Here is a 16,093-nt window from a genome sequence, read left to right on the forward strand (position 1 = left end):
TCACCTCAACCTCCCAGAGTGCTGGGATTACAGGCATCGAGCCACCATGCCCGGCCGATGAATGACCTTTTTATGTCACAACCAGTTCCCTCCAAATTTGCACATGCGACCCATGAAGAAGCTTGAAGAGGCAACTGCACATACCCAGGGACTTTCCAAACTCTGCTTCCTTTCAGCCAATCATTGTCCAGCTCCAAAATTCCACCTCCAAGATCTTTCTCTTAAATCTAAGACTGTAAGTCTTGTATGGGGAGACAGATTTGAGCCTGACTCTCGTCTCCTTGCTTGGCTGCCTGGCAATAATCCTTTCCCCTACACAAATCTGGTGCTTTGGTGTTTGGCTTTCTGTTGCATGGGCAAATGAACCCATTTCTATCCGGTGACAGTATTCTTTTCACGTCTGCCAAAAGGTGATGTTTTCATGAGGTAGGAAAGAAACGTTTTGCTAGATCCATCTCTTACCTTGAATGTAAAACTTGCATACGATGAAATGCACAGTCATTCATTAGATTTTGACAAATGCATTTGCCTTGTAACCACAAAAGCCTACCAAGACACAGAATATTACCATCACCCTAGAAAATTGCCTCATGCAACCTTTCCAGTCAATCCCCACCTATCCCAGAAAAGCAACAATTCTGATTTTTTTCACTTGGGTTGGTTTTAAATTTTACAGATGTATTTGCATTTATGTTAAGTTCTCCAGGAGCCTTTACATCACTTATTATATCACTATCAAACTCCTTCAAAGTGCTGTGGATGCTTGGGATCAAGGCAAAAGAATGGGGAGGGAAATTTGCATTTTAAAGTCTTTTTTTTTTTAAACTCTATAGGGGCTGGTTATTCTGAGTATTAAACTAATTTTACACAGAATAAAAGAGTCACCCCCAAGCAAATAATTAAAAAGAATAGCCAACCAAGTCAGCTACAGTTAATTAACGGCAGTTTTTGAAAGACCACCAGACAGTGTAGACTCCAGGCAAGCAGAGAAGCAGGTGGTTTTTCCTCCCTCGGGACTGCCAGAGGGCTCCTGTGCATCAGGACTAGCCTCTTACTCCCTCATGCCCTGTGGTGGTCATGACAGCCCCTACCAGGTAGGAGGGGCAGAAGTCCTCATTTCTCATAAGGGAAAACTGGTTTAGGTGGCATAAGTGGCAGCCTCCTGCTCACACAGCAAGTGATCCACACAGCAGCCTTTCTGTCTGTCTGTGGCTGCTCTTTCAGACTAAGGTTTTAATGACTGATAGTAGCTTGCACCAGACATTCTCCTCTGGTAAATCCCAACACAGACGTGTGTCCAAGGAAAGTCCTGCCGTTTACCTCTTGGAGTAGAGATCTGTCAACGTATACTTGCATTAAGCGCTTTGAGATAGAGATGTATGAATTTGGATAAGTTGCTCTTCTCTGGGAAGGGATCAAAAGCATCTGGCTCATAATATTAATAATGTCAATTATTATTAATTGACTAACCATATTAACTAACAAAAATGACAATAATAACAAAAGCCACATCAGGCTGGGAGCAGTGGCTCACACCTATAACTCTAGCACTTTGGGAGGCTGAGGCAAGAGGATTGCTTGAGCCCAGGAGTTCAGGATCAGCCTGAGCAACATAGTAAGCCCTTGTCCCTACAAAAATAAAAATAAAAGTTAAAAATTAATCAGGTGTGGTGGTGCACACGTGTAGTACCAGCTGCTTGGGAGGATGAGATGGGAGGATTGCTTGAGCCCGGGGGATCGAGGCTGCAGTGAGCTGTGATTGCACCACTGCACTCCAGTCTGGGTGGCAAAGTGAGATTCTGCCTCAAAAAAAAAAAAAAAAGAAAAAGAAAAAATTATATGATAATCGCAGTAAATGGAAATAGTTGACAAAATACAACATTCATCCCTGATAAAAACTCTCAGCAAATGAATAAGAGGGAATTTCTTCAACCTGATAAAGGGCATCTGCAAAAGTCCTATGTTGTTACTGGTGAAAGACTGTGAATACTTCCTGCTAACAGGAGGAAGAAGACAGGGCTGTTTGCTCCCACCACTTTTATTTAACATTATGTGAGAGCTTCTTTCCAGGGCAATCAGGCAAGAAAAATAAATAAAAGACATCTAGACTGGAAAAGAACAAGTAAAACAATCATTTTTTACACACATAAGCATTTGTCAGATCCTTCTATCAGAAAATTGGATTGGATTTTCCATTAGAAATTGCATCAGAAAACCTGATTGGCTCTGCAAAGGAATTACTAGAACCAGGAATTTGGCATTTTCTTAAACAGTTAAACATGTACCTACAGGAATTCCTAGCCATGCCAAGCCTAGATATTTAACCAAAAGAAAAGAAAAAATAAATCCATACAAAAATGTATATACAGATGTTCATAGCAGCTTTATTTGTAATAGCCCAAAACAGAAAACCACCCAAATGCTCATCAATGGGCAAATGTATATTACAAAACTGTGATATATCCACATAATAAAATATTACTCAACATTAAAAAGAAAGGAACTATTGATACACACAACATGGATGAATCTCAAAATAATTATTGTGTGATAAGCCAGACAAAAAAGAGCAAATATCATATAATTCCATTTATATAAATTCTAGGCCGGGCACGGTGGCTCATGCCTATAATCCCAGTACTTTTCGGCATGGCTATAATCCCAGTACTTTTCGGGGTGTAAGCGGGTGGATCACCTAAGGTCGGGAGTTTGAGACCAGGCTGGCCAACATTAGTGAAACCCTGTCTCTACTAAAAACACAAAAATTATCCGGGCATGGTGCCACGTGCTTGTAATCCCAGCTACTCAGGAGGCTGAGGCAGGAGAATCGCTTGAACCCAGGAGGCGGAGGTTGCAGTGAGCTGAGATCGCACCACTGCACTCCTGCCTGGGTGATAAAGCGAGACTCCATCTCAAAAAAAAAAATTCTAGAAAATACCAACTAATCTGTATTGACAGAAAGCACATCAGTGTTGGAGTGTTGGCTAGGGAATGAGGAATGGGTGGGGAAGATCAAGAGGGAGGCATTGCCAAGGGGTCCAAGAAAACTTTGAGGGGGATGAAGATGTGTACTTTTTGAGATGATAGTTTTGCTGGTGTATACATATATCAAACTATATACTTTAAATATGTGCAGCTTATTGTCTCTCAGTTACACCCCCAACAAAGTTGCTTTTTTTAAAAAAAAGGCGGGGAGGTCGAGTGCGGTGGCTCAGGCCTGTAATCCCAGCACTCTGGGAGGCGGGGGCGGGTGGATCACCTGAGGTCAGGAGTTCGAGACCAGCCTGACCAATATGGTGAAACCCCATCACTACTAAAACTACAAAAACTAGCTGGGCATAGTGGCATGCGCCTATAGTCCCAGCTACTCGGGAGGCTGAGACAGGAGAATTGGTTGAACTTGGGAGGCGGAGATTGCAGTGAGCCGAGATCGCACCACTGCACTCCAGCCTGGGCAACAGAGTGAGATTCAGTCTCAAAACAAAACAAACAAACAAACACACAAACAATCTGTTGCCAGTTTCCTAGGAATGCTCTGGGCTTATTCTCTGCATTTTCCCACCCTCCCCCTCCACTCCCTCTGCACTCCTCCCCCTCTCCTCTCCACAAAAGGGAACACATCATACAGGCTGTACTGCTCCTTACTTTGTCAGTCTCTGGTGTGTTTTAGGCTTATTCCATATCAGCACACAGGCTTTGCCTCATTCTTTTTGATGGCTGTGTAGTTCTGACCTCAGTGCTCTAAAGCCATGCATTTAAGTGATTTGTCCTCTGCTTGTTCAGCTCTGAAATTTGTCATTACACAGGCTTAACCCTGTATCAGTTAGGAGCCGCTTTTCTATTCCACCCTCTTATTGCTAATATGTGAGTCCAAGAGATTATGAGTTAATTGAGGGCAGGGATTCACATATCCACATCTCTATCTTCCACCAAAAAATAATGTTCTGCTCTGCAAATAGCAAATACAAAAAGCACAGCACAAAGTTCGCATCCAGCAGGCTTCATCCTAGCAGAATAAGCGAGAGGGACTCAGCACCAGTCAGTCCCATTTTGGTTAGTGAGAAGGTGGTGCCTTAGGGAATAACCCTGCATACTTCGAAGGCTGCTCTAGGGTCTGTAATCACAGCCCTCTGCGTTTGGGTTCATTCACACGGTGTTTATCTTCTGGGATTCGCTCCACAACACCCTTCAGGAAGGGTTTTGAAGGTTGTGGAAAAATCAGTGTGTGCAGCCAACAACAGGGCAACAAGCCAATTGTGGTTATACAGGGCTGTTTTAAGAGTCAAGCCATGTTTGGGATGGGGGTGGGGTGCACAGTCTTGTGTCAAGCATTTTCTGTAGCAGAGCTCAATCAGCATCTACAAGGCAGGGCTGGGCCACTCCTGCCTCTGAGCCTGTCTTCAGTAGTGGGTGCCTTTGTAACGAGCCAGCCTGTCCCCGAACCCAGGCAGAGTGACTAAACAGCTACACATTCATGAAGAACACTGGCTGTCTCCATAACAACCACGGTTAACATGACTCTGTAGAACTACGGGCGTGGCCCTTGGGTCTCCTGGCCTGGCTACCAACATGCATGCCTGTGGCTTCTCACTGGGCCCTGTGAGTGCTGGCAGGGCTGTGAAGCAGGTGTGACTAATGGGTCAGCTCCCCGCTGGGACTGTGACCCTGAAGCTAACAAACCTAAGGGCAAGGCCAGGCGCAGCAGCTTTCTGAGTCTCTTCTGAAGTGGCTTGAAGTCGATACTGTGTGTGAATGTAAGATCTAGCCTGAAGGAAGGCGCTTTGTTCAGTTGCTAATTTATTTTCTTGGTGGTAAGCTTTAGAGATCACTTAGTTTTTATGTTTGCTTGTTTTGTTACAGATTAAGTAGCTGTCATAAGAAAAAGGACTATTTAGTTACTATCTGGGGTCTTGTTCTGTTTGATACCCCTAGGCACATGTTCAATTTAGAGATAAGAGCCTTGGAAGTTATAGATTGCAAACAGTTTTTTCCCTGAAAACAAAACTGACATATTTATATACATTGATAAATACATAGACTAATCATCAGTATATGGACATTTGGCAATATGCCTCTCAATAATCATCACATTATTCATAATGTTTATAAATTCATAAATATAAGCGCACATTACAGCAACTTATTAACAATGTTCTATAAGCCAGAAAAGCACCATGAATACAAAATAAATTATTATAGTTCCTGAACAGTACTTTTACCTGCTAAATATTTTGTGGCCTTCAACAGCTCAGCCAGACAGTCAAAAGGAGAGCAACTTAGCAGAAGATTTTGGTCTAGCTGTGGGTTCAGATCACTGAAGAACTTAAGTTTAGGCTGTTAAACAAAATTATGGGAGCCCGTTATTTTGGACTGAACTCCTGTACTAGGCCCCAACAGATGAGACCAAACCAAAATGGAGTCATTCATGCTAAATGCCTCATCATCAAATAGAAGCTTTAAGGAAGCAGATAGATCCAACATAGACTAGTTTTTCTTGAGAACAGAAGATTCCAGTCTACCTGTGTCAGTGCAATAAGGAAGTCCTCTCTGCTTTAATTTTTACACAAATAGTAACCTGATGTTAGCCAATCCGACTTTAAAATTTTTTTTTTCCTATTTCCTTGTTCTCACCTTACAAAACCCACTGTTCTGCTGCTGTCCAGCAGGAACCCTCATGCTATTTTGTAGAATGGAAGCTGCCCTGATTCATGAATTGCAAATAAAAGCCAATTAGATCTATAACTATATTTGTTGGAATTTTGTCTTTTGACAAGACCAACTGGACCTTCCCTTTCTTGGTTAAAATCTGCAAGACTCTTCTTCCTTGGTCACACTGGACAATTGGCTTGTTAGAGCTGCAGTCAGGGGAACCTGGGAGAGACTCACCTTGCAAAGAAGACAAAGGCCACGGTGCTAATGGTGGTGGTGCAGGTATCCTGAGATGGCCAGAGCTCAAAGAAGTTCATGTCAAGAGGTGACAAGCCACAACGAATTTACGGAATTTTTGTTTCTATGTTTATGGAAACTTATGTGTGCACTCATGCCGTGTTATGGACTGAATTGTGTCCTCCCAAAATGCATATGTTGAAACCCTAACCTCTAATGTGACAGTATTTGGAGGTAGGGCCTCTGAGGAAGTAATTAAGGTTAAAGAGGTTATAAGAGTGGGGCCCTGGTGATGAGATTTGTGCCCCTGTAAGAAGAGACACCAGCCCTCACTATCTCTCCCTGTCCTTCTCTCTTTCTGTCTGTCTTTCTGCTGTGTAAGGACACACAAAGAAGGCAGCCACCTGCAAGCCAGGAAGAGAGCCCTCACCAGGGACCAAAATGGCCAGTGCCTTGATTTTGGACTTCAGCCTCCAGGAGAGTAAGAAATAAATTTCTGTTTCTTAAGCCACCTAATCTGTGATATTTTGTTATGGCCATTTGAGCTGACTCAGACAGCCAGGATCACTTATTTAGTTGTTCATTAATTTATTGATCCATTCAAGAAATTCAACAACTCTCTATTGAGTGCTTTATGTACCAGGCACTGTTTTTGGAGGTCAGGATGCATCAGTGACAGAAGACAAAAAGATTCCTACATTGTAAGCTTACCTGTAGGGACAGTAAACAATCAACATTAGAAGTAACTAAATCTGTGGTGATGATACTATACATTTTGTGATGTACCTTAACAGTACATAAATGTCTTTTACACCCATTATTGCATCTGACCTGGCAGACCCCGGGAGGTGTGAGGAAATGAAGCCCACGCTCCAGGTCACATGGCTGGTACCAATTATAGTAGTAGCTAATAAGTATTTAGCTGCTTATTATGTGCTAGGAGCTGTTCTATGTATGTGTTAACTCATTGAATCCTAGCAACAATTCTAGAAGTTGTTTTCTACAATAAAGGCACAGAGAAGTAATTTGCTCAAGGTCGGCTGGGTGCAGTGGCTCACACCTGTAATCCCAGCACTTTGGGAGGCTGAGGCGGGTGGATCATGAGGTCAGGAGTTCAAGACCAGCCTGGCCAAGATGGTGAAACCCCATCTTTACTAAAAATACAAAAATTATCCAGGCGTGGTGGCAGATGCCTGTAATCACAGCTACTTGGGAGGCTGAGGCAGGGAATTGCTTGAATCCGGGAGGCGGAGGTTGCAGTGAGCTGAGATCATGCCACTGTACTCCAGCCTGGGTGACAGAGGAAGGCTCCATCTAAAAAAAAAAAAAAAAATTTGCTCAAGGTCAGACTATAGTAAGTGCTGAGCCATGTTCTGAACTAGTGAGCATGCATCCGTCATGTGAAGCTCCTCCTTCTCTTGAGCCATCACTCAGTTAGTTGTTTGCCCTCCTGGTAGACTGTAAGCTCCTTGCAGGCCGGCCCCCAACTCTCTGCTGCACTGCTTTCTTGGGCACACAGCAAGATGTCCACAAAGTCTGAACACATAGGCAAACGTGCACAGTGTCATCAAGGACATCTGCAACTTGTAAAATCTGTTTCCAGACTTTATAAATACTCTGTAGGTACTGAATGAATGAATGGATGGATGGTTGGATGAAATCTGGGTCCTTTAGCCTTAGCTTCCCACCACACCACCCACGTTCTTTAGATAGTTAACATCTATTTCCTGCCACAGTTCTCTGTCTAAGAATACAGATTTTGAGGGTGAGAGGGGGTAATATAACTAGCTTTGCATTATGCAATAAGGGAGAGTCATCCTTTCCTTTAATACTTAAATAGTAACAATGCAGGCCTCATTCTTCAGAAAGCCCGGGATCACTTCTAAGGATCCTGGTGAGTCTGTGAATTTCTATACATTCATTTGTTGTTGTTTTCCACTTCCTGCTGTGGATGCGTGCTCTGGGTTTCTCCCGCCTCTGGCCATCCCTGGATCACTCTAATGCCTGCATGGCTGTAGCAGAGACTCTGAATGCAGGTTGTATGCCTGATTTAGTTTCCTACGCTGCTATAATAAATTACCACATATTTAGTGGATTAGAACAACACAAATTTATTATCTTACAATTCTGTAGGTCAGAAGTCTGACATGGGTTTCACTGGGCTCAAATCAAGGTGTCAGCAAGACTGTATTCCTTCTGAAGCCTCTAGGGAAGAATCTGGTCTTTTACCTCCTCCAGCTTCTAGAGGGCACCTGTATGCCTTGGCTCAGGGTCCCCTTCCATTTGCTAAAGCCAGCAACGTTGCATTTTTTGTTCCTTCCTTCTGTCATCATGTTTCCCTCTGACTACAGCCAGGAAGCATTCTCTGCTTTTAAGGGTTCATGTGATGGCATTGGGTCCACCAGATAATATGAGGAAATCTCCCCATCTCAAGATACATATTTTAATCACTCCTGCAAAGTCCCTTTTGCCATGTAAAATAACATATTCACAGGTCCTGGGATTAGGGCATGAACACCCTGGGGGAGGGAGATTACTATGTATACCACAGTGTTGACATCAGTCTTTCCTTCTGTACTAATAGAACTTCTGGTTTCTCTGGTTTTTAATTGAACACGTGGGCATCCAAAATAAAAATTACATCTCCCAGCCTCTGTTGCAGCTAGGTGCTGTCATGGGAGTATGTTCTGGTCAATTAGATATGGAGATATCATGTGGGGCTTGAGGAGCTATCCCTCAAACATGGGGGAGTAACCTTCTTCACTGCCTTCCCCCTTCCTGAGAATGTGACCTGGCAGCTGTCAGTCAGGTAGTCATTTTGGACTCTAGGTGGATGTGACATGTTGAAGATGGTGGAGCAACAGAATAAAAGGACCCCAGGTTCCTGATGGTCATGGAGCCCCCACACCAGTCCTAGGCTGTTTGACTTTGGACTTTGTTTACATTATTGAAATGTTGTCATATTCCATTACCTTTCGCTTGCAAGTGAACCTAATCCTTACTGATATTGTGGCTGTCTCACTGATACAATGGGTTTGCTTCCTTCCAAAGTAGGGGCACAGGCCTTTATTTCTCTTTTTCCCCTAAGGCACCGAGAATACAACACTGTTAGCTATAACCAACTCCACTCACAAACTAAAAATACAGAAAAGAAAAGTTTAACACTGGACATCAGATATCCTAGCTCTGGAAGTCAGTGGGCCATGTCTCTTCAGGGGTACTTATCCCTTCTTCCCCCTTTCCTGCTACTGCAATGCTGGGGCCAGCACCTCTCCCTCTTCCTCAGGAGTCCCCCTCTCTCATTCTGCTACTCTCTGGCCCACCCTCCAAAATTGCTAAACAACCCAGTAATCTCTGCAGAGCCATGCCAGTCCATAACAACGATGGCCTTTCAAAACATACCAATTACACAGCATGCTTAATGTCTCAGTAGACAGCACCTACTTTTGTGTAGAAGCTTCATTTATATCCATGTGACTAAAAGGGCTCACCAATGTGATTCCTCCTTGAACTGATGGAAATTTTCCCTTCAAAATAAATTCCAGCTTTTATCACTGTTTGCAAATATTAGTACTCTAGAATTTCCAGCCATCAGATACATAGATATCCACTGTATGTACATCTATGGTTATTGAAGGCAGTAGGAAAAATCCAACAAGGGAGAAAGCTGAACAAGCATGGAAAATGAGACCAGGAGAAGAAGTGAACAGCTTTGCATTTGGATGGAGAAAAAAACAGCAAATGCTGACATTCGTCAAAATGAGACAGAGACTAGGGTTGCAGTGAGATGAAGGTGGCTGCACCGGTTGTAGATGGTTGAGATGGTCCCTGGAAGTGGCAAGGCTTGAGCAAGGCTGGGAGATAGCAGCAGAACCTCGATGTGCAGCCTCAGTCCGGGGCAAACGGGCTTCCCCAACACCCCGGCTGGTTGGATCTCTGGCTTTGCATCCTTTCTGATGTGGTTTTCTTCTTTGCATACCTTTTGCCATCACTGATTTACTGACATCTACATTAAGAAGTTGGCCCTGGAGTGAATTCTGAAAATGACTACATACTTCTTGAATAAAGAAGATAGGACTGTCAGTAGAAGAATTTCAAAGCTCTAAGGGACCATCCTTTTATTTTACACTGTGATATGGTTTGGCTGTGTCCCCATCCAAAATCTCATTTTGAATTGTAATAATCCCCATGTGTCAAGGGTGGAACCAGGTGGAGGTAATTGTTCTCGTGACAATGAATGAGTTCTCATGAGATCTGATGGTTTTATAAGGGGCTTCCCCCTTCGCTTGTCTCTCATTCTTCTCCTTCCTGCTGCCATGTGAAGAAGGACATGTTTGCTTCCACTTTCAACATGATTGTAAGTTTCCTGAGGCCTCCCCAGCCCTGTGGAATTGTGAGTCAATTAAACCTCTTTTCTTTATAAATTACCCATTCTCAGGCAGTTCTTTATAGCAGCGTGAGAATAGACTGATATATATTGTTATTAATTTGGAGAACTCTATGAAATGGGTAGGATTTCACCCACTCATAGCTAAGTTGTTAAAACTAGACCCTTTGGTTCATGTTTAAAAACGTTTCCAACAGCTGATGGTTTTACAGGGGCTGAATATAAAAGTATTTGTACTGAAAGATTTTGTGTATTCGTTAAGAAACATAGTAATGTCTTTTCTTTAACATTTTAAGGGCTGATCAGGGTTTAATATGATGCAAATAATATGATGATTAATAAGGTGAGGTTTTTATTAATTCAAAAGTAAATTATTTAAAAGCAGGGAAGGATTTTGAGAGAAGGAACAAAGTGCTCTTAGATGGCATGGAGGCTGTAATACAAAAGATATACAGGAAATGCAGGCCCATAATGTATTTATTGGCTCTAAGTTCCAGTCTAATTTTTAGATTAAGTGGGACTCTTATGAAAAGACAGGTCATGATCAACAGGTTGATATAGTCTTAGGAAAAGTAGATAACATCCAGCTGCTGGAAAGTTAGCATGCATGCTCTCTTACTTGGATATCTCCCCCTTTCCTTTAAACTCTTGAGCCCCCTAAAATTAAGGATTATGTAGTTCAAGCATATTTTTTATTACTGTTACAGTAAGTATGTTTGTGGCCAAAACATTTATTTTATTTTTATTTTATTTATTTATTTATTTTTGAGACGGAGTCTCGCTCTGTTGCCCAGGCTGGAGTGCAGTGGTGCGATCTCGGCTCACTGCAAGCTCCGCCTCCCAGGTTCACGCCATTCTCCTGCCTCAGCCTCCGGAGCAGCTGGGACTACAGGAGCCCGCCACCACACCCGGCTAATTTTTTGTGTTTTTAATAGAGATGGGGTTTCACCGTGTTAGCCAGGGTGGTCTCGATCTCCTGACCTCGTTATCTGCCCACCTCGGCCTCCCAAAGTGCTGGGATTACGGACGTGAGCCACCGCGTCCGTCCCAAAACATTTATTTTTACAATGTCTGTAACTTGCTTAAATACTTCAGCAAAATCAGCGTGATATTTACTCATTCCACAAATATTTGTGCCCTCACTATTCATCAGGCATTATTTTAGACGCTGCAATGAACAAAACAGACAGAAATTCTGGCCTTCGTGGAGCTTACGTTCTCATTTGTTATTTAAATCGAAATTTTATTTAAGAAGAATTTGCATTCTAGAGGTGATCAGCTAGTATTTAACCAGAAAGGCCACATTCCCACAGCAGCTACTGTAAGTACCTGAGAAGCTGTCCCTGCTAGCCCTAAAGGCTTTATATGACGAATGTTAGAAATGGACTCTTGTCATTGAAATTAGTGGCATTCAATATAATATGTGAACTGTCTTAAATATTTTGAGGATATTCCCTCCCTTATAAACAGGGCATAGTATCTGGTAAACTCTCCGGGTGCAGTGGCTCACGCCTGTAATCCTAGCACTCTGGGAGGCTAAGGCAGGCCAATCACCTGTGGTCAGGAGTTTGAGACCAGCCTGGCCAACATGGTGAAACCCAGTCTCTACTAAAAATTGGCATGCACCTATAATCCCAGCTACTCAGGAGGCTGAGGCAGGAGAATTGCTTGAACCCGGGAGGTGGAGGTTGCCGTGAGCCAAGATCATGCCACTGCACTCTATCATGGGAGACAGCAAGACTCTGTCACAAAAAAAAAAGGAAAAGAAAAAGAAAAAAAATCCGTATTAATCCTCCTACCTTTCAGAATGGCTCTTAGGGTTAGCAAGTCTGGAATTGATTTTGAAGATTTTTAATTGCCTGATGCTGACTATAAACTAAGCAGTTAAGCAATTACGCTTTTAGGATGTTGTTGCATCTCCCTAAAGAGAACCAGTTTTGGAAGGTATGGTTGAAGCATCTAGAGGAATACAGAACAGAGTGCCCTGAGTGTAGCAGACAGATTGTATAAACTGTTTCTCCACTGCTTGCTAACGGCTTTGTCTAATAAGTGTTTACTTACATATTAAAAAAAGAGAAATGCATGATCAGGAACTGACTTAGCTCACTATGGAAGGAGCAGTGGGGGAAGAAAAAAACAACTAGAATTTCACAAATGAAGGCAAACTGCAGTGTTGACAGACGCTTCCCTGCAGCAAGGATGGCTCAAGGAGAAAATGTATTTTAGATGAGGCAGAGTGGGAAGAGGAAAGAGGCAACAGCAACGGCTGTGAGAAAGGCGTATCACTGCAGCTTCTGTTGCAGCCTCAACCGCGTTGTGGTCACGTGGTTCCTGGGCCTGCTCTTACACCCAGGTACATGAGCTCACTTGCAACTACAGGTCCCGGGGACATCTATCTCAAAGATGCTTGGCATCTGCACTGTCATAAACTACAATCAATGTTTTATCACTTTAACTGCTAGTTTTATTAAGTCTCACATTTAATAAAGACACATTTCTGGACAAATAGAACAGGTTTTCTTTGAGATATATGAAGACTTTCATCTGTCTCCTTGTGTTTAGATCTGGTCTCTGAAGACAAGATCAGCTCCAAATGCCTGTCCCTATATGCAAGTTCAATTTCATTGGTTTTCCTGCTTTCATAAGCTCTAGAAAGGCTTGCTTTGATTAAGAACAATGGCACTAAAGGACACTAATCTGAAACCATTCACAGTCACACAGCTTAATTAAGAATAGAGACTGTTTATATATATATATATATATATATATATATATATATTTTTTTTTTTTGATGGAGTCTTGCTCTGTTGCTCAGGCTGGAGTGCAGTGGAGCGATCTCGGTTCACTGCAAGCTCCCCTTCCTTGGTTCAAGCGATTGTAGGGCCTCAGCCTTTCAAGTAGCTGGGATCACAGCCACCGTGACTGGCTAATTTTTTTTTTTTTTTTTTGGTATGTTTAGTAGAGACGAGGATTCGCCATGTTGGCCAGTCTGATCTCAAACTCCTGACCTCAAGTGATCCACCCGCCTTGGCCTCCCAAAGTGCTGGAATTACAGATGTGAGCCACTGGGCCAGGCTGAGATGGTCAATATTAACATGACTTTATTCTTCCAGGAAATTCTTGCCCAGGAAGATAACATTGCAAATGACTTTATGGTTTATGCCAAAAACTTCCTGGAAACCCATTTATCTGAACTGTGGACTCAACTATCTCTTATTATCAGGGTTAATAGCTCCCTTTTCAGAAAAGCAGTTTGATCCACTGGGCTTATCAAACAACTCTTTGTTCCTTAAGGCTCAGTTCAAAGCTGAAATCTCCTCTCTGAATTTTTTTTTTTTTTTTTTTGAGACGGAGTCTCGCTCTGCTGCCTAGGCTGGGGTGCAGTGGCATGATATCGGCTCACTGCAACCTCCGCCTCCCAGCTTCAAGAGATTCCCCTGCCTCAGCCTCCTGCATAGCTGGGATTACAGGCACCCACCACAGCCAGCTAATTTTTGTATTTTTAGTAGAGACGAGGTTTTGCCATGTTGGCCAGGCTGGTCTCAAACTCCCGACCTCAGGTGATCCACTGGCCTCAGCCTCCCCAAGTGCTAGAATTACAGGCGTGAGACACCATGCCCCGCCCTCTCTGCACCTATTAAAGTACAAATCTTGCCTACACTTGGTCAGGTCCCACACCTGCACTGAAGGACCTACCTTACACCAAACCTCTGAAGCCTTACCCTTGAGACACTGCTATGACTGTGCTGGTAGCCACCATGGTCTTGCTTGATCAACAGATTGGTAGTCCTTCAACCTGTCGAAGGAGTTGCTCAGCTTTCAACAATGTCAACATCAAAACTGAATCCTGGGACAGGCGTGGTGGCTCATGCCTGTAATCCCAACACTTTGGGAGGCCGAGGCGGGTGGATCACCTGAGGTCAGGAGATTGAGGCTAGCCTGGCCAACATGGTGAAACCCCGTCTCTACTAAAAATACAAAAAATTAGCTGGGTATGGTGGTATGTGCCTGTAATCCCAGCTACTCGGGAGGCTGGGGCAGGAGAATCACTTGAACCCAGGAGGTAGAGGCTTCATTGAGCAGAGATCATGCCACTGTACTCCAGCCTGGGCGACAGAATGAGACTCTGCCTCAAAAACAACAACAACAACAACAACAAAACCAACAACACTGAATCCTGGATTGATGGATTATCATGAAAGGTATCATGAGTTGGTGCACTAGGTACTGTGTGAAGTGCTTGATATTTATAAACTCATTTAAGATTTGGTAGTTACCTAGTGGAGAGGGAACAATAGCACTTATGGAAGGGCTTACCATGGGATTGGAATTGCTCTAAATGCTTTGCATGTGTTCACTCATTTAATCCTGACCAAAAACCTAGAAGGTTGTCAACCCCCATTTTTTGGCAGAGGAGGAAACTGAGGCACAGGGAAATTTAGTCACTTGTCCAAGGACATACAAAGGCAAATGACAAAGCAAGCATTTTCATTCAGACTTCTCTTGCTATTTAAATTTTCTTATACTTGACATGTGGCTCATGTCAATTTTATAACTTGGCCAACATCATACAGTTGTAGTGATGAAGCTGAGACTTAAATCCAGGATTTTAAATCTAAAACTAATATTTCTAACCATATCAGTGTTTGTTTTTATTCAATTGGCAACATTTTAATGTTTCTTTTCTTTTTATCAGGGCAAAATTTGATCCCTATAAAAATAAAATATATTCTTAATAAGTTGAAAGGTTGTATATTTTAAAAATTTTGGTTGCCGGGTACAGTGGCTCATGCCTGTAATCCCAACACTTTGGGAGGCCAAGGTGGGAGGATCACCTGAGGTCAGGAGTTTGAGACCAGCCTGACCAATATGGTGAAACCCCCTCCCTACTAAAAATACAAAATTAGCCGGGCATGGTGGCACATGCCTGTAATCCCAGCTACTCGAGAGGCTGAGGCAGAAGAATTGCTTGACCCTGTTTTATTTTGATAGTGAATTTATCCATGTTTATTTTAATTATGAAATATGCAACCAGCCCAAATGCCCATCAATTAATTAGTGGATAAATAAATTGTGGTATATGTATACCATGGAATACTATTCAGCCATAAAAAGGAATGAAATAATGGCATTCACAGCAACCTGGATGGAGTTGAAGACAAGGATATCTGCAATTGCTACTTCTTCTCAGCCTTGTAATTGAGTCTCCAGCCAGAAAAATTAAGCAAGGAAGAGAAATGAGAAAAAGAAGTAATCTCAGCTGGGTGCAGTGGCTCATGCCTATAATCCCAGCACTTTGGGAGGCCGAGGCAGGCGGATCACTTGAAGTCAGGAGTTCGAGACCAGCCTGGCTAAGATGGTGAAACCCCATCTCTACCAAAAACACAAAAATTAGCCAGGCACGGTGTTGCATGCCTGTAATCCCAGCTATTCAGGAGGCTGAGGGAGAAGAATCGCTTGAACCTGGGAGGCGGAGTTTGCAGTGAGCCAAGATCATGCCACTGCACTCTAGCCTGGGTGACAGAGCGAGACTCTGTCTCAAAAAAAAAAAAAAAAAGAAAGAAAAAAGAAAAACTAGAAAATGAAAACTGGCAAAAAGAGGAAAATGTAAAAGACCAGAATTCTACGCATTACCTTGAGATAATCACTGATCATAGGTTTGTGCATATTCTTTCAGGTTTGTCTATGTGTTTGTACACATGTATCATAAAAAATTCATTTAATGTTTGTATAGTTGATTCTCGTTATTCACAGCAATTATATACACTGAATTAGTGAATACTAAAACATTACTCCTAGGGGAATACAGGGTGAGGTGCC

At 42.8% G+C, this 16,093-nt stretch overlaps 1 protein-coding gene across 2 annotated transcripts in view; it reads right to left on the bottom strand.

Annotated features, from left to right (window-relative positions):
- Positions 1 to 665: 665 nt before the first annotated feature.
- Positions 666 to 16,093, bottom strand: part of ISCA1 (iron-sulfur cluster assembly 1) — a 160,316-nt gene continuing 144,888 nt past the window's right edge. Inside the window, exons 4-5 of one of the 2 annotated variants that reach the window (XR_010130252.1) lie at positions 5,887 to 7,200; positions 666 to 1,799 (exon numbers count right to left, since the gene is read on the bottom strand). The gene's annotated coding sequence lies outside the window, so the exon portion shown is untranslated. Of the gene's footprint in view, positions 1,800 to 2,364; positions 5,335 to 5,886; positions 7,201 to 16,093 lie in introns of those variants that run through there. The other variant, XR_010130253.1, reaches the window with a different exon arrangement.

Source organism: Gorilla gorilla, chromosome 13, assembly GCF_029281585.2.
Source record: "Gorilla gorilla gorilla isolate KB3781 chromosome 13, NHGRI_mGorGor1-v2.1_pri, whole genome shotgun sequence".
Classification (NCBI taxonomy): Eukaryota; Metazoa; Chordata; class Mammalia; order Primates; family Hominidae; genus Gorilla; species Gorilla gorilla.